The sequence below is a fragment of the Channa argus genome, chromosome 6, assembly GCF_033026475.1.
Source record: "Channa argus isolate prfri chromosome 6, Channa argus male v1.0, whole genome shotgun sequence".
NCBI lineage: Eukaryota > Metazoa > Chordata > Actinopteri > Anabantiformes > Channidae > Channa > Channa argus.
The window spans coordinates 27,563,916-27,584,597 of record NC_090202.1 but is presented as its reverse complement, the minus strand read 5'-3'; the positions used below and the strand labels follow the sequence as shown (position 1 = coordinate 27,584,597).

Below are 20,682 nucleotides of genomic sequence, written 5' to 3'. Positions count from 1 at the left end.
CTATTTTTGTGGTCAATACCATTTGATGAGGTTGTTTTAATTAGGATCAATCATGTGAGCGTCCACCTAAATGGAGGAGCCACTATCTAATGTACAATACTAAGAACGGAATGGACAAATAAAACAGAGAGAGAGAGACAGAGAGAGAGAGAGAGAGATACACTTGGCAGGCAGGGCAAACACTTTGACACCTCGTCACACTCGGCCCCGAGACACTGGCACATCACAGCTTGTGTGTGAGCGAGAGATGAGGCTGCTCCCACCTGCAGGCTCATCTACTGTAGATCGACAGATGGCACCAGCCGACTGTGTGCGTCTGTAAATGTGCAGCCATGTGGACATGCATGTTGAGTGTGTGTCTCAGTGAATATGTGGGCGTACAGACTGTAACAAATATTAAAAACAATAAAAACTAATTCACCACACTCACTCACGGACGCCACGAGGAAAGTCACCAACAAGAATAAACACAGTGGTTATGAAAAACTAAACAAAAACATTTTCATAACCAATGTGTTTTTATATATATCTATAGATCTATATATAACTATATCTATATATCTATATCTATACATAAATATATAGATAGATCTCTATACATAAATATATAGATAGATCTCTATACATAAATATATAGATAGATCTATCTATCTATCTATCTATCTATCTATCTATCTAGAGAGAGAGAGAGAGAGACTTTTATTTTACATTTTTTAGTTCCGTCCACAGCTTCTTTCTGTTTGCCAAAAGCTTTAATCGAGCCCCACTCTCTGCTACAAGACTTCTATTAATAAAAAACATGAGGGTCATTAATAAGACTTATGGAAATAGCACAGTTTCTTTGCTCCAGTAATGATTGTGTTAAGATTACTGCAAAAAAGTAAATAAATTAATTAAAATGTATGATTTAAAAATATGCTTGTTTTCCTTTCAGAGTCTAACGATTTGCATGATACAGAAAAATGGACAGAATTGCACTGCTCCCTCTATTGGATTCACAGATAATAGAATGATAATAAACTAATGTAAAGTAACTTATATTAAAAGTAATGATTAAGTCTGCTTTGACAGTCTGATTACCTACAGCACAGTGTCTGCAGGAATATTCATGAGGGATTAATGTCATATTGAGGAAGGGCGCTGTTTTGCTCTATGCCTTGATTTAGTTTGTGTCTGTCATAATGGTAATTTTTCCATTTGAACAGTTTTGCACTGATTGCATTTTAATCACAGTGATGATGCTGGTTTGACAAAAGTCATTGCATGGGAAGGAATAAATAAATGCAGTAGCTTGATTAACAAGCTTTCCTTCAGCTTTTCCTGTCCTCTGCAGAGTTTGAATAATTCTTCAATGAAAGTTGTGTTGTTCACTTCCTCACCTTTGTCTTTCTTTACTGGCGGAGCCACGAACATTTAGCCCAGTGATGCTGAGGCTTGTCCTGACGGTCATGCGATCTTTGGCCTGCAGGTCACAGCGGTTGAGTGTGGAAACAATCTAAAGGTTTAGAGCACGTTGGTGGGTTGTAAGAAGCTTTGTAATGGTTGATTTTAAACAATAATTGTGGTTTTGGAGCCTTAACTCTGTATCACAAAACTAAACTGCAATTTCTCATATTTTTAATATGAAACATAATCAGTGGATGGACCAGTGTTTTGAATGAATGAATAGGGACACATTTACTATCCTGTACAGAGTATTAAGCAGGCTGTGGAGGGAACAGAGGGCGTATAAAGTGCTACACCTCCGGGTTCATTTAGGCAACGAAAGCACTTTGGTTACGGTTGGAGAAAGCTTGTGGTTTGCTTTGAGTGGTGCTCACATGCATTTTTAGGAGATTAGGATCTACAACGTGCCTGAATTATGAGGGACTACTGGCCTCTTTGTTTCTGTCTCTCGTCCACAAGCAGCCAATAGACTCCATCAGACAATATTCTGACAGGGGAGGGAAACCTCCACTTTCAGCGGTTAGAAACAGAGAGAGCTCTAATGAACCACCGGGGAATTATGGACCTTTATCTCACACAGTCTGCTGGTTGGTTGGCCAAAGATGAAAGCACAAGTTGAAAACACACACACACACACACACACTAATTAAACTCCAAGTTCAATGTAATTTAGCCTCCATAAACACACTGATTCACATTTTACAAATAATGTAAACTGGTTATTAGACTATACAGCACAACAAACTAATGTTAGGTTAAGTATTACACACTCACATGCAGAGCTGTGTCCCAAACACTGTGCGGGTTTGAACATTAGTCACTGTTCAACCATTAGTTACTTCAACCATGTCTCTGCAAAGGCTGAAAGCAAATTGACTTTCAGCTTGTGGAGATAAAGTACTTCATGTTTGTGCAGCTTTAATAACATGTTCAGTGTTAGGAGGGTGTACTCTCAGTACTGGCTCCTCATTAGAGGACTCACAGTACTTGCAAGTTGTCATATTGACAGGTTTAAAAAAAAGGTAGGAAAAGTTTGGTCATGATAAATTCCAAAACAAGTTCAAGTCCACAGGACAAAAAGAGTGTGAGTAATGACTGTGGTCAGTCGGTATCAAAGATAGAAGCACACAGAGCAGCCACAACTTTAAAAGCTAACATGACTAATATTCTGCAAGTCCCCCTGTGCTGCCAAAACAGCACATTCTTCAAGTCCTGTCAGTTCTAAGGTGGAGTCCTCCATGGATGGGGGACTCCCAAACCGTCCTCTAAACATTCTGCCTGTATAGTACAACATTTGTCCCTGCCCTCTCATAAAACCAGTGAACCAATGAACTGTTTTTAGAAGTAGCACAGCTACGTAGGGAGGCGGGCATCTGAAATGGCACCAAAATGGCGGCTACTGTTGCTTACCATGGTGCCAAAATGGTGGCTGGTTTCATACCATCTGCTCACACCAAGCACTCAAAGGTTAGCTCAGATGAGTTTGAATATGGTTGGCAGCCATGACCCAGTCACTGGTTTACCTGTCGTCTTTTCTTGTAATGTTGGTAGCTACTGACCTTTGCTTACAGGGAACACGTCATGAGAAGGGATGTTTTTCTGACCCAGATGTTTAGACATCACACTTGTTGTTGTTGTTGTCATTAACTCTGTGTGTTCTCTTCCGTAGTTGTCTTTGTCCTCCTCTGTCCCCCTCTCTCTGTCCCTTTCTGCAGGTGTCCCCCGGCTTTGAAGCTGTGTGTCTTCCAGCGTGAAGCTACTGATCCTACCAATCTGCCCGATGTTTTGTTGTTGCTTTTTGTTGCTCTGTTCTTTTCTCTCTCCCCTTTCCACTCACCCCAACCGGTCGAGGCAGATGGCCGTCAACCCTGAGCCTGGTTCCGCTGGAGGTTTCTTCCGTTAAAGGGAGTTTTCCTCTCCACTGTTGCCTATGGCTTGCTCCAGGGGGAATTGTTGGGTTCTCTTTATATATCTTATAATCTTGACTTTATTCTGTAAAGTGCCCTGAGATGACTTTGTTGTGAATTGGCGCTATATAAATAAAGTTGAATTGAATTGAAATTGAATTGAATTGTTCGTATCCTTACGCTGCCCATTTTTCCTGCTTTTAGAACCACAGGCACAGTATCACTGAATTCGGTGTTATTCACTTCCTGTGTAGCTGTTTTATTGTGGCTGACCAGTGTGTGGCCTTAAGTTGCAACATCACAGAACGTTCCGGACCCTACTAGATTGTGTAAATCTTAGAAGAAACCAAGCTTAAAGGGAAGTAAACAAGGGTTAATTGTATAATAAAAAATTTGAATACAGTAGATTATGTTGCATCGTTTTGTTTACATCATGTATAACATATAGAAAAACTAAGTTTACTTTTGTTTCAGTATCGTTGTACTAGTCAAATGTTTGAAATTAAAAATATTTTGAAAGACAGACACAAACAGGCAGAGTGAGTGCACATAACAGCAACTAATGCAACATCCTGCTGGACAGTGTGGTGGATTCTTGCAATCAGCATCACAAGATAACATCAGCAAAAGCTAACTCATACCACATCCTCCCCTCAGTAAATCATCATGAGGGGGAGAGGGAGCGAGGGGGTGACACATAAAATTATAAATTATGACTGACAGAAATGGTGGGATGTTGCAATCAGCATCAAACTGGCGTCAGCCCCATCTCTTCCTCATATCACAGCTTCCTCTTGGTAAATAAACAAATAAGAAAGAGAGAGACGGACGGATGGAGCATGAGAGAAATGGATAAAATGATGAATTGTGACTGTCAGAAGTGGTGGGATGCTGCAATCAGAGAACAGCTCTTCTCATGTTGCATCTTCAACTAAACTGAAGAAGAAGAGGGTGGGGGTGTGTGACAGATGGGAGATGGATGGATGGATAGATGGGGTGAGGATGGAGGGGTGGGGGGAGTGACGTGCAGGGCATATCTCAAGTGGGGATAACTTTGGCGACTCCTCTTGTCACACTCACATATTCATCCAATGAACATCAATTGTCAGCAAACAGCGCATCAGACAGGATGTTGAGACGTCCTGTTGCTCTTTGGGTCGCCGGCTTCTATTTATATCCACAGGAAATAAACGACAGCGTCCCAGTGCCATATTGGATATGACCATGTTTGATTTTCTTATGGTTTGGTTTTTCGTATGGCGCCTTGGGTTGTTTTACCTGATTAGTTTCCGTTATCCTGAGATTCACCACATATTAAGTTTTACTGTATTGTTTACTTATGCTCATCATGTGTCGGAACACAACATTACTGTATATACCAAATTAATACATTGCATTAACAGAAATGTTGCACTGCAGCTGTGAAACGAAGCTGTTTTCACTTAGTATATAAAGTATTTTCACCACATTGCTGTAGGACACAATTACATTATTAATATAATTGCATTAGGTTTGGGTGAAAACTCACGACTCTGAAAACATTCTGTATATATGAAAGGCAAACAAATGTGGTTTCCCTGCTGCACCTTTGTCGGACTTTACAGTTGGTAACTTCAAGAATTCCATTTTTCATCACCACATCATTTCTCATACAACTGACGTAGCGCAAAGTGCAATCAGCTGATTCACATGTCATCAGGCTCATTTATGCTGCTACAACTTAGGGGTTCAGTGTCTTGACCAAGGACACTGACATAACCCAGAAGAAATGAGTATGTCTGCACATAGAACGTTGCCTCTCTGAAGCAGTTTTACTACATTTTTATTGGTCAAACACACTGTTCAGCCATTCACATAACTGTGACAGATTATAAAACAGTTCTTAGGAAAATGACTTCCCTCCATCAACCTCTACTATGTTCTTATCAACCATTTAGTGATAAAAAGCTGCAGTTGGTGCCTTTTGAACATGTAACTACTGGAAACACACACCTCATTTTCACTGACTTCCCACCAAAGGAAAATGGAAGTTCCCAGCGGACTACGCAGAGTGCATCAGCCCAGCACTCCCCAGACAGCATTGAGCTCTGATAGGTCCCAGAGGATTCCACACTGCAGAGGTTCTAACCAATAGGAGCAGGCCATTAGCTGAGCTGGAGTAAACACACGTATAATGAAGAGCAGTTAAAATTGAACTGCTGTTGCATGTGAGTTCTGAGACCGACTTACTGAAGTATCATATTTCCTCCCCAGCAACAAGAACCAATAATGAGCTTGGCTCCATAAACTGGGAGCTACTGTGGAGCTGGTGGCTTTTCCCTTAAGCAAACATCTCTGGTAACACTGGCAACAGGGGCAAATGCTCAATTATTTCATCATTCTGGATTCTAGTATCATTAAAACATCTGGTATATCAAGGGACAAGGTGTAAAACCAATACTGAACGACCATGGTGTTTGGGCCCCAGGGATCACTGAATTAAACATACATGATTCTGTAGTGAAAATCAGTGCATGGACTCAGGGACACCTCTGAAATTGTCACTGAACACAGCATCCACATTTGCATCCACAAATGAAAGAAACATCCAGTTCCAAACACCATCCAGAACCTCCTGCCACCTTCTCTGAGCCCACTTAGTTCATTTAAAATGGATTGAGGCAAAGCAGAAAATTGTCCAGTTGTTCTGTTGTTGTTTGGGAAACATGGATGCTGCTGATGGACCAACTGATGTATTATCTATTATCAGCACACGTTCTGCACGGCTTTGGAACGGTGACATTTTTGTGGATGAACAGGTTTAATGAAGCACATCCATAAGTGGGGACAGAATAGCAAAACAAAAAATATTTACATATTAGCATTCAGAGATAATGCTAAAGTTCCCAGCTGACCTTTTTGACATATTTGCATATGAATCCAGCAGTTTGGAGAAAATTGTAAATAGTATATCCAAGTTATTTATTAAATCCTTAGTTTGTAAGCTGCAGACCCCAACACATTCCCTGTGGAGAAGTGTTTGGCTGTTGACATCCTCTCCTTAATGAGGTCTGTTCAGTGTACCGGAGTTGGGAGGCGTCGTGTGGCATAAAGAATACGAGCACCTTGTGGGTTTAGATCCTCAATACAAATTTACTTCCATGTTGGCTGATCCATGTTTTGAGCGGACTGGTAATCCTTGCAATATGCCCAAGTCAGTCAGTCGTGTAACAAACTACCCAGTCAATGCAGTGTAAAATCCAGACAGCCTCTCAATGCGGCAGTGACACAGTCAGCTCACCATTGGCTGGATCTCAGTGCCAACACTCTGGATATTCATCCATAACTCTGAGTGTCAGTGTATGTCTGAGCCTGTCTGAGCTCACGTGTCGCTGCTCTTTTGGGCCCACACCAATGGAGTTTTCCATTTAGTAGAAAATATGTATATTTTTCATAACAGCCGGTGGGGGGGACAGTGAGTTCTCCTGACTTTCTACTGTACATGTGATTCGCAATAAGAGCATTTAAAATGTTCTTCACTGTGAAACTAACAGTAAAACTTAAAAACACGATCCGTATGGCTTTTCCAAAAGTGTACTGTGTGTACTTCAGGAAAACACAAAGCAGTAGCTGTACTAACATATTAAATGAACAGCCTGTATCTGATCACAAACCCTGTTTTCGCTAGTTTGACAGGCTGAACACTGGGGAGCCTCTGCATTCATTTGCTTTCTGGTATAAAATTAAACTGAGCTTGTTGCATAATAACGACACGACCTTGTGATCTGTCAAGATCAATGAAACTAAACCGTGCAAAACCCCAAACAAACGGCTGGTGTTCGAATGCCTCCACCTAAAGTTAAAGATGGAGCTTTTACATTTGCAGCCTCTTGCTAAATTGTGTAACGTTATACAGTAGATACGAGTCATAGGCCTGTTTACATTTGGGAAAGAGAGAGAAGCTGGAAATGTAGTAGGAAGAGAAAAGTCATTATGGAGAAAAAGAATCAACACCAAAGACAATTTCAGTAATTGAAACAACACAGAAGATCTGCTACTGAAAGCACTATTCAGCAGTACACATGAAGCATGGTGCCCATGGGCTGATGAGGCTGGAGCTGATCAGTATTACCCATCATTTTATGTCCACTAAAGCATAATTTCCCTGTCTACCCACATCCACTGAGATCCAGCAGCAGGCTGACTGTGCATCCTCCCTCAGCTGTACCTGAAAACACCTCAGTCACAAACAACAGGAGCTCAGAGTGTGAGTCTGCAGAAGAAGGGACACACAATTTACTCCACAGCCATCTCTAATGACATCATCTGCACTGCAAGCGTCGAGTTCAAATCAGACCAGAGTCACATTGTTTTCAAACTGAACAAATCTGGGACTAGTTTGCTCTGCTTTCATGCATATGAAGTGTTGAGAAAAGATCATTTTCTTCTGCCCACAGGCAGCGGAACCTGTTCCTACAAGTATGGCACTGTCATGCAGGCCATGGATCTAATGGACCGTACATGGTCTGTGCTAATACTGTATGCACTTCCTTTTTACTAACAGTATTTAATTTCCTTACTTTGTTAGTCATTTCTTCACACACAGCTTTTGTGTTAAACTCTCAACTTATATCTGCTGGTATTGTAATTACTTTCTTACTTTTTTCTTCATAATCATGAAGAAAAAGTGACAAAGCCATGCATAGTGCACCGTCATTAGTGTTATTATAGAACTGCAGGAGATGGGGTCTACGGCACAAAGCTGGATGAAACTAATTAAGCTGTCCAACAATGTTTTCTGTGATCACTGTGGAAATCAAATTCCACCATGGCAAATTATGCCTCTCACTGTACGTCCAATAAAGCAGAAATGCGACCGAGGGCTCATTTCCGCCGAGTTATATTACAGATGTTCAGCAGAACGAGCACAGTCAAGTTGTCTGGTTAGAAAAGTCCACTCATTCATTCAGAGGAAGGGACGAGGGAGAGGAAGCAGAAACCTACAGGGTTATGATAGACGGTCACACAAACCTCATTAAACCTGTGAGTGGATCATCGTATTATTAGACTTGTAGGTAACTTCTGAACTTTGAACTTACTAAACAAAAACAAAGAGTCACATCCAAGATTTGAGGAACCATAACTGTCCTGCTGCCTTAAGATGGCTGCAGGAGTTTATTGGAGAATATATCCTCCCTCACAGCTCTATGGATGTTTTACAGACCATTTGTAGTCACAACAAGACTCTGCATGTTGTGTCTGTGACGTTACTTGACATGCACATGGCCACTGTACAAATGCAGCGTTCTGTATGATGTGCAGCGTCAAGAAAACCTATTTATTCTTTATGATTTCAGCTAATCACGATGTTTTACTAAACGTAACCATGTTCATTCAGTGCCAAAAAAAATCAAACATAACAGTTACCTAGCTGCCATTTTGGCCTTTTGTTTTGCAACAAATTGCTCTGTGGATTGGATGAAAAGAACTAATGACATATGGTTGTTTAGGTTGATATAAATGAACTCCAGCAGTAGCTGTAACCAGCATCTACTCCAACACATTTACCTGTAGATCACTGCTGCCTTTTCAAGGTTTGCATCCATTTTGGATTTAGACTTTAATGCTTGTACACACTGAAGAGGGTTTAATTTAAACAAGTCGGTGTAAGTTCAAAGCAGTAATTCATTGTTTCTGACAGTCAGAAAGTGACAGTTGTGAGATCCCGCTGTATGTGCACTGCCTCATTTCACTGAACTTCATATGCGCTGGCACCTCTCACCTTGTGCTCTTTGACAGGCAAGAAAAATTCCAAGCTGTCAGTCTTAAACTGCTGGAAAGCAAACCCGGCTACATGGATAGCACTAGCATTCAGTCATTGTTTAATGGTAAGAAACAGGGGAAAGACTAGATACTGGTCCAAGACAACTTCCTTTGGATTTGCCACCTCCACAGGCAAAAATGTATTATGAATGTTAGACAAATGTATGTGGGAAATGCTAGTACAAGCTAACCCAGAATCCACAGGTGCCTGAACACTTCAAACATAACATATATGATGCCATGTCAGAGGGTTATGGGCATAGAAGGAAAAAAGCCTTAAAATGGGATTTTAAGAAAAGGAAGTTAAAAAAATACTCAAAGCAGCAGACACTCAAAGCAAAGCTTTTTTAGAAAATGACCAGCCAATAACAGCTGAGCTCCTATTGAATTTAGATACAAGAAAATCACGTTACTCCATCATTTCTGGAGTGAAGTGTAACATTACCATGACAAGCATTCAGTGAGCTGCCTCACGCAGACCTTCGGGGCTTCCTCAGGGGGGCATTAGCACACAAAGGCAAAGCCAAGCGGCAGATCAGGCTGCGGTTATTGCCACACAGTCAGGCCTTCATTTCAGCAGGGATGAAGAATGAGAAATTGCCCTGACATTTACAGCAGGCGTTGTGCCACAGCAGAGTTGACAAACAGAAGGACAGAGCCACAAGGCTGCGTTGAGATTTTTGCCATTATTAAGTTATCCTCACTAATTTAGAAGATTAAGGCTGAAATCCCACATTAGAGCTCATTTCACAGAGGTTTGCTCGCAGCATACAGATCCAGAGACGCTCAGTTGACTTTGTATTTGAGGAGTGAATTAGCTGAGGAGGCAGCTACAAACCCTGTGAGGGCTGCACAAGAAAATGATCCTTAGTCCCATTTTCTAAAGTGATACTTAACTGGCGAAAAGTATTACCGCAGTTTTAACATGGTCACCTATGGTCAATAGGTAGTGGGTTAATGAAAAATACCAGTGGGAGAAACTGATCGTCAAACTTCCAAGGGAAAGAAAAAAGCTGAGTGCATGTTCTTTACAGTGATCCACACAGGAAGCTGACACAGATTCTGTAAAGCAAGAAAATATATTTCACACGTATTTATTCTCTACTGCACATCTACTCTGATCAAGGATAATAAAAGTTGACAGCTGAACTGCTCTTAATAAATGTCTCTTAAAGATATTTGACATTTCTATTGTGTTGCTCATTCGGGGAGGCTGAATGGGTCATTTGGTTTATGAAAAATACAATCTGAAGACCACTCGATATGACTGGTTGTCCAAGTGATGTGTGCTTTAGATCCACTGCACATTTCTCTACTGTATAAGACACTGTCATTCAAACTGCTATTAACTTTGGACAAATATGTACGTGTTTGTGAAAGACAATTAAATGATAGAGAAATGCCATGAAAACAATTTCACTAAAGAGGCACTCACACACACTCACACACACACACACACACACACACACACTTCTGTCTTGAGAAACACACATTTGAAAATGACTCTTTAATGAGAGATAAGGAAATTATGAGCAGTTTGACAAACTTCACTCTCAATAAAATAAAAGTTGTCTGCCAGAGCACACCACAAGTTCCACATAAACATCTGCCCCCCCACCCCCCAAAAAACCATCCTTTACTTAAACTGAACAACAGGGAGGGAAACTGGCACCGAACAGCAATTCGAAGGAGCTGGCCTACTGTTTTCAGCAGCTCTGGCAGGAAACCAGCCGGCGTTAGAAAAGCTCTGAACTAATTAGACAGGCAGCCGAGAGCCTGATGCTTCATGAAAGTGATTAGAATTGCTGCTGTGGCACAAGATAATACCATGCAAAGAAAGATGGAAACAGGAATCTGAACTCAGAGAAAACACTTAGAAACAGGCATGAAAAGAATTTAAAAAAAAAACGGTAATTCCGAAACATATGAAATCCTGTTTTCTAAGAACAAAAGAAGAAACATCAGCAAACTTTAAAATAAAACTTGGACTTTTCCTTAAAAATAAAAAAGAAGAGGAATCCAAAGAAAGAAAGCAGTGCGTTGAAACTGCATCTGACAGTACAGACAAAATATTTTCAAAAAAGGCTTCAACCCACTGCAAACATCATTTAAACCAGCGAAGTGGAACAGAAGAGTGGCACCAGATTGACGAAGGCCTTTACCTTTTCTTTTTTTAACATGTCAGCGCTGCCACGGGCAAAACCATAGACATGTTTGGTGTAGAAAGTCTGAGTGATGTGCACAAAGCACTTTCTTTACCATCTGATAACTTTAGAAGCGTGAAATAATTATACGAAGAAGCAAAACCCAGATATTCACATTAAACATGACGTGACCTGCTGCTTATTCTGCTAAAGAGAAGAACGGGTGGATCCTAAATGGACAAGATGGGACCACGTGGAGAATTTCAATAGCTGGTGCATAGAGTTGCAGCTCTAGTCAGTGTCACACTGACTTCAGGGTGTTTGCGGGACTGTTTCAGGAGCTAATCATGTGGACACCACCTTGAAGAAGCAGAGGGGAGCTGTTCTACCCAAATCTAGGCTTGTGTCTGAGGCAAATATTGCATTTTGATGAAAAAAATCAATAGGTTTGTGTCACAAATGCCCCACTGAGCTTTAAACAATGCTGCAACTAGAGTGATCTTGTATATTTTTTTATAAATCTTGGCCAGCACAAAGATCATTTTGCGTATTTCAGCTATGCACAGACGGCTCACTTGTAAGCAGAACTACCCCCTAAGATCCAACTATGGTAAATGTTGATTGATGACACTGCAGGAAGTTTCATTATGATTGGCCAGATTGGAGAGATCTACCTGAAGACCTTAAATAAATGCTGTTTTTATTTTTAAACAGTGACATCAATTCTTGATTTGAGGTTCTGGCTTAAAACAGAATGGATGAACAAGCCATCGTTTGGTTGGACTGATGACATTTTAATGGGTCTGACATAGTATGAGTTCAGACAGCGGCTGAGGCTTGATGCACGTGGTTTTGGACAGTGATTTCCAACACCCACATATGGCTCTAAAGTCCTCATCACCTAAAAGCGTTAAAAATAAAGCACGGAGGCTGCTGACAGATCATCAGGGAGGTTGGAGCCAAAACCCTTCTCCATCAACAGGAAGTGTCCTTCATAGGAGGAAATAAAGGGGGAAGCGGAGTGAGGAAGTAGGGGCCATCTGGGACACTTTATTTGCTACTCCATCATTAAAAGGGGATGTGTGTTATTGCTGAAGAAGCACTAATAAAATTGACATACTGTAGCCTTATTCGACAATACTAGTCGCAGCCAGGCTTTTTATGCACAGCCAGCACAATGTGTACTGCAAGTACATTCAAGTTGCTGACAAATAATAAAATGACAAGGTAAAAAAGAACAGGAACTCTAATGTGAGCTGTGCTTACAGTACTTTTACAAGTTTACAAAATCTAGGATTTGTGTTTTAAAGATTCAAAAGTAAATTATGGCCCTTTTAGGAACAGCACAACTTAGAAGTATCTGCACAACCAAAAGCTAGCTTGCAGTTCTACGACACTGAGGTTCACATTCGAGCTTTAAAAAGCTTTAGATCTCCACTAAATATAAAGCCTTGGGCAGAGGATGAAGCTCTCTCCTTGTTGCTCTGCACCTTTGCTACTGAGTGATGGCAGGAGAAGTCGCCAACACGTTCTACTGTAATGGGCCTTTCTGCTCCACCGCTCTGTCCAGATCAATAAAGTTATAAAGCGACACAGCGAGGGAGCCAGTGAGGCCGAGCAGCCTGCCAGCAGCCGGCCGTGTCCTCAGCCTCCTGGCACAGTCCACCACTTCTGTCGGGGCGGTAATATGTCTGTCGACCTTGAGTTTACAATGAAAGGAGCAGAGAGCCACGCAGGCACAGAGCTACTCTACTTCCCAAAGTGTTCTCGAAGTTTAACAGCAGCAAAGTTACGTTTACTGGACATCTACATACATATTTATGACGTTGGGCAGACGCTCTCATTCAGACAAACTCGCAGTGATGCTCAATATTCATAGGATGTTGACCCAATAGTCCCAGTCCCTTTGCCCCTGTGCTGCTTATATTTACGTCTGATTTTATGTTTCTATCTGAATAACTGAATTTCAGCTTAATTTACCTAAAGCAGAGGAATTTCCCACAGGAGTCCAATGCAAAACAAGCTTTCTGTTATCGTGATAACAAGGAAGTTCTATATGTGACATGTTTTAACATCAACTCTGCCTTCATAGCTCCGGAGCCACTAAAAAGCAGAACCTCTAGAACAGGACCACTCATTCCCATGGACTCAAATACTCATTGCTTACAATCTTTGGCATTTCATACTGATAGTTAAGGTGGTCTTGACATCTGTAGGAGACACGGAGGGTTTTTAAACAAATGCAACATTAAACACCTGGAGCAAGGACATAGTATTTTAGACCAGACAGTCCATGTAGGGAGGAGGTGGAGGTGGATGGATGGTCGAGACACAGGACCTTCCCACAGGAGGCAGATACTGAAATATTGAACGCTTTAACCTTGACCGTTCAACATTAATCAGTACTTATTTTAGCCCCAGCTACATGTTTATATTCCTGTTTTTTTCTAACTCAAACCCATTTAATGTTGTATCTAAGACCCAACTGTGAAGTTTCCACAGTTTTAACTGAGCATTTGATTGTTATCACAGCAGCTGCCGTAATTGTATTTCTAGTGATGCTTGTCTCTTGCTATTCTCATGGTAATAAATATTGTCGCTTGCCCACATGATCAATACCGTTAACAAATGCAAACTTTTCTTTTTTCCACTCAGAAATATTCACCATATCAGAACAGGAGCTACTTCCTGCGTTAACTTTTTTCCTTTCCTGCATTTCACCAATGAGCAGACGGGACCATTGTGTGCCGACAACAACCTGAACTGAAAACTGGTCTAGTCACCGATCGCTCACAGACCATACAAGCAAAAAAGCCCAGGTACCGAGTTCATGGTGGTGTTTATTTTTCCACGGAGGAAACAATTGTTAACCACCACAATGATGAAATGATTTAATGAAATAAATGGACGAACAAGTGTTAAGAGTAGATGAGCAGCAGTGTCAGCTCCAGTCTCTGATTAGGCTTTTAGATCCAAACAGTTAAAATCTCCTAAAAAAAAAAAAAAAAAAAAAAAAAAAAAAAAAAAGGTATTTCTCTGTGTGCACTGTATGTCAATCATCAGTAACTATGTGCATAGCTACATGCACAGTAAAAAGTGTGAATCCAGCAAATCAACCAAAGCTGTTCAGTGCTCACATTAGTGTTTTGTAGGAAAACTGGGTTCTGACAGTGATTTTAAATCTAAAGCTATAATTGTGAAAAGTTGAAACCAAAGCAGTTTTACACCTTTAAACTCTGGTTTTCACATCTTCATTTTCATGTTTTTGTGTCAGCTTCCAGGCTGAGTGCAGGCCCCCTCTGATGTAGCTCATAACAAGGGATTCTGCAGTCTGCAGCTCATGCCAGCACAAAGGTGTGAATTCACACACAGATGGATAATGGTTACATAAAAAAATGTCATTACAACATGTGTGTTGCTTTGGTTTTACTGTGACGGCACAAGTGACAACTTAAGACAAACTTTCTGCCCAGCAGCTCTGCAGGAACACGGAGGTTTCACTGCTAATGACTATTTATGAAAGCATTCGCCAGTCACACTGCAGAACTCAACAGAAACACACCTCTTCAGTATTCACACTGCATTCTTTTGTACTCTGCTTCAAAACATGAATATCAAAAATGTTAGATTTAATATAAGCAACCAGAACTTAGTGAATATTCATCGAAGCAAACAGACAAAAAAAAAAAAGTAAAATGTTGCCACTTCTGTTCATTCATTAGAATAAACCCAACACAGCAGCAGCAGCAGTCGACTCACTGCTCCTCTGCTCAGTGTCCCAGCTTTTGCTCTCATTATTGTCGCTCTCGTCCTGCGTCTGTACTTCCTATTTTTCTGCCTGTGACCATTAGGCCTCTTCATCTCATTACTGTAATCCTGATTCAAGGCCCACACACCTGCCATTACTGCAAGACCTCCGTCTCATTAGGAAATGCCTGTCACTGCCACAACCAATGCAGCAGCAGCAAATTACGTCTGATAGAAAAGTCATCAATGAGATGCTGCGTGTCAGCACAAAAAAACATATGACTCTGTGTGTGTGTGTGTGTGTGTGTGTGTGTGTGTGCATGTAAAGGAAAGACAAATTGTGATTGCAGAGTTGTGTGTGGGGTGTGTATTGTGAGAGGAGCAAAGAAAAAATGAAGTGTACTCGGAAGCTCACTCGTGTGTGTGTGTGTGTGTGTGTGTGTGTGTGTGTGTGTGTGTGTGTGTTATGAGATCTATGGCTACCTAATGGACCTATTTGCTCGTCAAACAACTCAGCCAGAGCAAGAAACTAATGTGGCTATTAAGGCTGCATTAGTAAAGTCACTGTCCCCCACACACACCAACTGCGAGCTGCTTTCTTTTTCTATTCTGATTATGTGTGAGAGCAGTTAGAGAGGTCACCTCAAAGCCTGATGGAGATCTATGGCCGTTAACCTTTTAACATGGCTTTTAAAGCATCTCTGCTCCTGATGAAAGGACAAAATAAACCAAATGCAGTTCATTTTAAAGCCATTCAAACAGGGAAACTGATTTGGTAACACAGCAAAGAATAACTCTAGTTTGGGAGCTCGTTTTTTTTTCTTACCCTGCAGCCAAGGACGTGTGGTGTTGATCACCTTGGACATTAAGGTGAGAAACACAGCAAGTGGTGTCGGCACTCATTGATTTTTTTTTGTTTTTTTAATTATCTTGAGGGTAAAATGTTCTGCAACTCAAGAGTATCTCACAGATCTGGTGTGTGAAAATGAAAAAAAGGGTAATTGTGACTTTAGTTATAAGGCAAAATTAAATAATGAGTTAAGCAGTGTGGGTGCAGGGAAATCAATTAAAACAAGCTGCAAACAACAAATGTATGGCTGCTACACCGGCGATGTGAATATAACAGTGATATACGTGAGATGTCTGCAGCAGCCAAATAGAGAGAGGACACTGTAAGAGTAGTGTCACAACAACACAGCAGCTTGTCTTTACACTCATTCCTTAGTGGGGGAGTTTGTCCAGAAGAAGCAAACTGAGCAAATGCAAAAAAGTGACAATGCACTTAGTGACTGCATTTGTTGGATTTGCTTTAATTGACTCCTACTGAACAGCAGCCTACCTCTTTAATTGGGGGGAGTGTCCTCTTGTCACAGGGTTTGAAGCAGTGCTGGCTCATCTGCGTTCACGTGCACGTCCACGTGATGCGCACGCCTACATAAGTTAGACCGGAGGACCCTGCAGACGCGCGTTAGAAGTCCTCGATGTTTGTCATTGACTCGGCCAGCTGTCTGTCAAAGTCTGCCAAGTTTGCCTGCGCAGACAAAGAGAAGGGAGGGAAAAGGTTGAGAGGAGAGTGAGGGGAAGAAAGGAGGGTGGCAGACGAGTGAACAGATGCAGTGAAAGCAGCCAAATGGCAACTTGGCTGCTGAAATGTCCCTTTAATCAGCGAAAAACATCCATCATGAGAAGAGAAGAGAATCATGGGTTATAGAAGCACCACTTCTCTCTCAGCGACAGAGCTCAGACTGCAAATCTGCAGACCAGCCAGTATCAGGCAGCAGCCATTACACTTCAGCTTCAGAAAACTCAACTGATGTTTGACTAAAAAAGAAAATGTGATCAAGCAACATTGGATTAGCAGGTGAAGACAGGCAGGGCTCCGGCTTCTTGCTTCAGACTATCAATGCCTTCTATTACACCCACTTTGGAAGTCAACCAAAGTAAGACTGGGGTGGAGAGGGGGTCTGATGTGCTGCTCAGAGAACTCCTGAGCTGGTTCACCATGTTACAGACAGAAGTGCTCTGCCAGTATGAAATCTATTAGAGATAGTAGCTTTATTTCCCTTTTTAATAACATTTTGTAAAGAAACAATTAATACTTTTATACTATTTTTGTTGATTAACAATTTCAACTATTGAGCTGTTCACCTTTACATTATGCATTATACATTAGACACACAAAGGTTGGACGTGATGGCATCAGTTTGATCCTTTGTCTACAGGTGATTCTCACAGTCTTTGGTTAAGGCAGGTTGAGGAAGCTCATGTATATTATTGTTGGCCAAGGTCAAATAGCCTCGAAATCAATACTATAATCACAAACCCACATTTGTATCTGTGAATTCTTTTCCTAATGTTTACAGTTTCTAGAGAATTATCAGAATAAAAATCCATATTCCCACCATCATATTAAACCCTATTCCAACAGATTGCTCCTGAACTATTTCCTTCATGAATGTGAACAGAATAATAATACATTTTATTTAAAGGTAACTTTCATGACACTCAAGGTCACCATACAGATAAGAGCAGAAGAGAAGAATAAAATACATTAAAAGTCAGATAAACCATAAAGGTCACCAAACAGATAAAAGCAAAATAAAAGAAGTACAATAAAAAAATAATAAAATACATAGTACACAAACTGTTGCAGCATCAATCCATCAAAATCATCTGTATAGACGTCTGTGCAGGCCAACCACTCAGAGAGTAGGAAAGGCTAAACAGATTTGAAGTGTGGGAGTGAATTAATTTTGCGAAGGTCAGGAGACAGGGAATTCCATAGCAGTGAGTCCAGCAGAAGGGACAGTGAGTCGGATAGATGAAGTTCTGAGGGTACGGGTATGGTGATATGGAGAAGGTAGGCGAGGTTATGAATGGCCTCATACGTATGGAATAAGTAATGCGTAATAAGTAAAATGTAAATAAATAAATAATAAGTAATATGTAATAAGCCAGTGGAGCCAGTGGAGATTCTGCAGAACGGGCATAATGTGACAGGTTGAGTGATGTGATGTTGCGTGCTGCTGAATTCTGTACAAGTTGGAGTTTGTGGAGGGTTTTTTGGGAAAGTCCAAACAGAAGGGGGTTGCAGTAGTCCAGCTGAGAAGTGGCAAGACTGAACCAGTATGGTGGCGGTATGAGATGTGAGGGACGGATGCAGGCGGTTGATGGTGCGAAGATACAAGTAGGTTGATCGTGTGATGTTATTAATCTGGGAAGAAAAAACGAAGATGTGTTTTCGAGGATGTCACCCAAACTCTTAACCTGAGGGGAAGAGAGATAAGGTCAATAGAAATTTTAAACCCATTAGATTTGGTTAAAGCAGATTTAACAACAGTAAGTAACATTGGTTTAATGGGAGAAAGTGGCACATGAGCCAGCAATTTATATCAAGGAGGTGGAATTACATTTGGTCCAGATGTACAGCTGGTTGCCATATTTACGATATTTACAAAAAATGTGACCGAGTGTATCTAGATGATGAAAAGCAGGGCACCCAGTAGAGAACCCTGGGGCACATCCGGGGTGACTGGGAGGGGGTGCGATGTGAATGCATTTACCGGAATGAACTTACTGAGTGCAGCCACAGAGATAAGGGCTATATGAGGGATGCCAATAGCAAGACGTCTCTCTAAGAGGATGGAATGTGAAATGGTGCAGAAGGTCACAAGACTGAGGACAGACAAAAACCAGAATCAGCTGCCAGGAGGAGCTCATTTGTCATTTTAAAGTAGAATGCAGAGGGTAGAAGCCAGACTGGAATTGTTCAAGATTATTGTGCGTTATATAGGCACGGAGCTGAGAAGCCATCGTTTTTGCTAGAATGTCAGAGATAAAAAAGGGAGATTGGAGATAGGACGGAGATTATAGAGGTCATTGGGATCTGCACCAGGCTTTGTGAGTATGGGAGAAACAGCAGCTGTTTTGAGACGAGAGGGAACAATTCCAGTGATAAGAAGAGTGAATTATGCTTGTCGTGAGAGGGGCAAGGGAGGAAACGGTTGCTTTAACAAGAACAGTTGGAAGGGGGTCTAATTGGCAAGTTGACAATTTGGATTTTTTAATTAAGTTAGAAATTTGAGCAACGGAAGGCAGAGTGAATACTGAGAGGAAGTGAGAAGGGACCAGAGCAGGAACAGAGAAAGATGAATTTTGATGATTCGTGAGAGTTAGCTCCTGATGGATACTTCAGATTTTATTAATAAAAAAGAGCGGTATATTACAGAAATCCTTGGAATACATGTGTGAGGAAGGTGAATCAGGCGGTTGTGTGACATTTCTGAACAGAGAACAAAGCCACTGAATCACCTTGAATCAAATGCACCTAACCACAATATTAGAAGGATTGATGAGAGATATGATTACAGTCCAGAAAGTATCCACATTTTATGTTACAGTCTTATTTCAAAATGGATTAAATTCAATATTTTCCTCAAAATTCTACAAACAATGTTTGAAATCTTTGCTAATTTATTACAAATAAAAAAACTAAAGAACTCCCATGTACATAAATGGGTACATGGGATGGCACAGCCATTTTCACATCTCTCCAGAGATGTTTCATTAGGTTCAAGTCTGGGCTCTGGCTGCACCACTCAAAGAAAATTCCCAGAGTTTCCCTGTAGCCTCTCCTTTGTTATCTGGGCTGGGGGCTTAGGGTCGTTGTCCTGTTGTAAGTTTAACAGTCGCCTCAGTCTGAGGTCCAGATGCTCTGGAACAGGTTTTCATCAACGATGTCTCTGCAAAGTGTCTCATTTCTGCATTTAACTTAACCTCCATCTTTACTAGTCTCCAGAAAAACATCCCCACAGCATGATGCTGCCACCACCACACACACACACACACACACACACACACATTCAAGTTGGTGCCATTTAGCTTTAAGCAGAATAAAAGTAAAAGATTTACTCTTAAGTGGGGCCAGATTTTTTGACAGATTATGTGGACTGTTGTTGTAGTAGAAGGAGACCAATTCCTCTGGGCTGGAAAAACTGATACCATCGGAACACGTGTCTATATTAGTGTCTTTGATATTATGGGGGGGACACAGTATGTGGTGAATGGCAGGTTAACACTGAAAGATATCAACATATGGCAGGAAAAAGGAACAAGAGCCTTGCAATCAACAGGAGCAGTACCAGAGCAACAGATCAAATCTAATTTGAGTTGACATATTGCTGTGGTCCAGACAGAACTGAAAATACTTGGTAAGGGTGCTGCTGTCATTGTCAACGTGGATGTTAAAGTCCCCCAGGAGTGTTATATAAGAAGGGAGTGCGGACAGATGTGTCACGATTGCAGCAAAGTCCCTTAACTAGCTGTCTGGCTTAAGACTTTACCTTTTGTTTATGAAAATCCTCAGTGCAGATGGAGGAGATCTGTAACCAATCAAAGGGAGCTGATTAAACCTAGTGCTGCGCAATGAGAAACGAAGGGACAAAGAGCTTTTCATTCAACAACTGGAACATTTTCTGTTCCTGTAAATCTGTGAAAACGTCCTACAAACTACTGCTGAGGTCCCAGCGTCGAGCAGGAGACTGTTGACGGCTCAGGCGACAGCTGGCAGCCCGGCCTTGTGCAGTCTGGCTCTGCGTGCACTGAATCCCTGCTGAGTCTACACAGTTTGCAGGTAA

General features: G+C 41.2%; 1 protein-coding gene across 9 annotated transcripts in view; it reads right to left on the bottom strand.

The window, feature by feature from the left end:
• The window catches only part of si:cabz01090165.1 (uncharacterized protein LOC100333421 homolog), a 277,606-nt gene that overhangs the window by 123,721 nt on the left and 133,203 nt on the right, over nucleotides 1-20,682 (bottom strand). For 7 of the 9 annotated variants that reach the window (XM_067506900.1, XM_067506905.1, XM_067506897.1 and 4 more), the window contains one exon: nucleotides 16,386-16,577. The exons of the other annotated variants lie outside the window; for them this stretch is intronic. The gene's annotated coding sequence lies outside the window, so the exon portion shown is untranslated. The remainder of the gene's footprint in view (nucleotides 1-16,385; nucleotides 16,578-20,682) is intronic. 9 annotated transcript variants of the gene reach the window in all.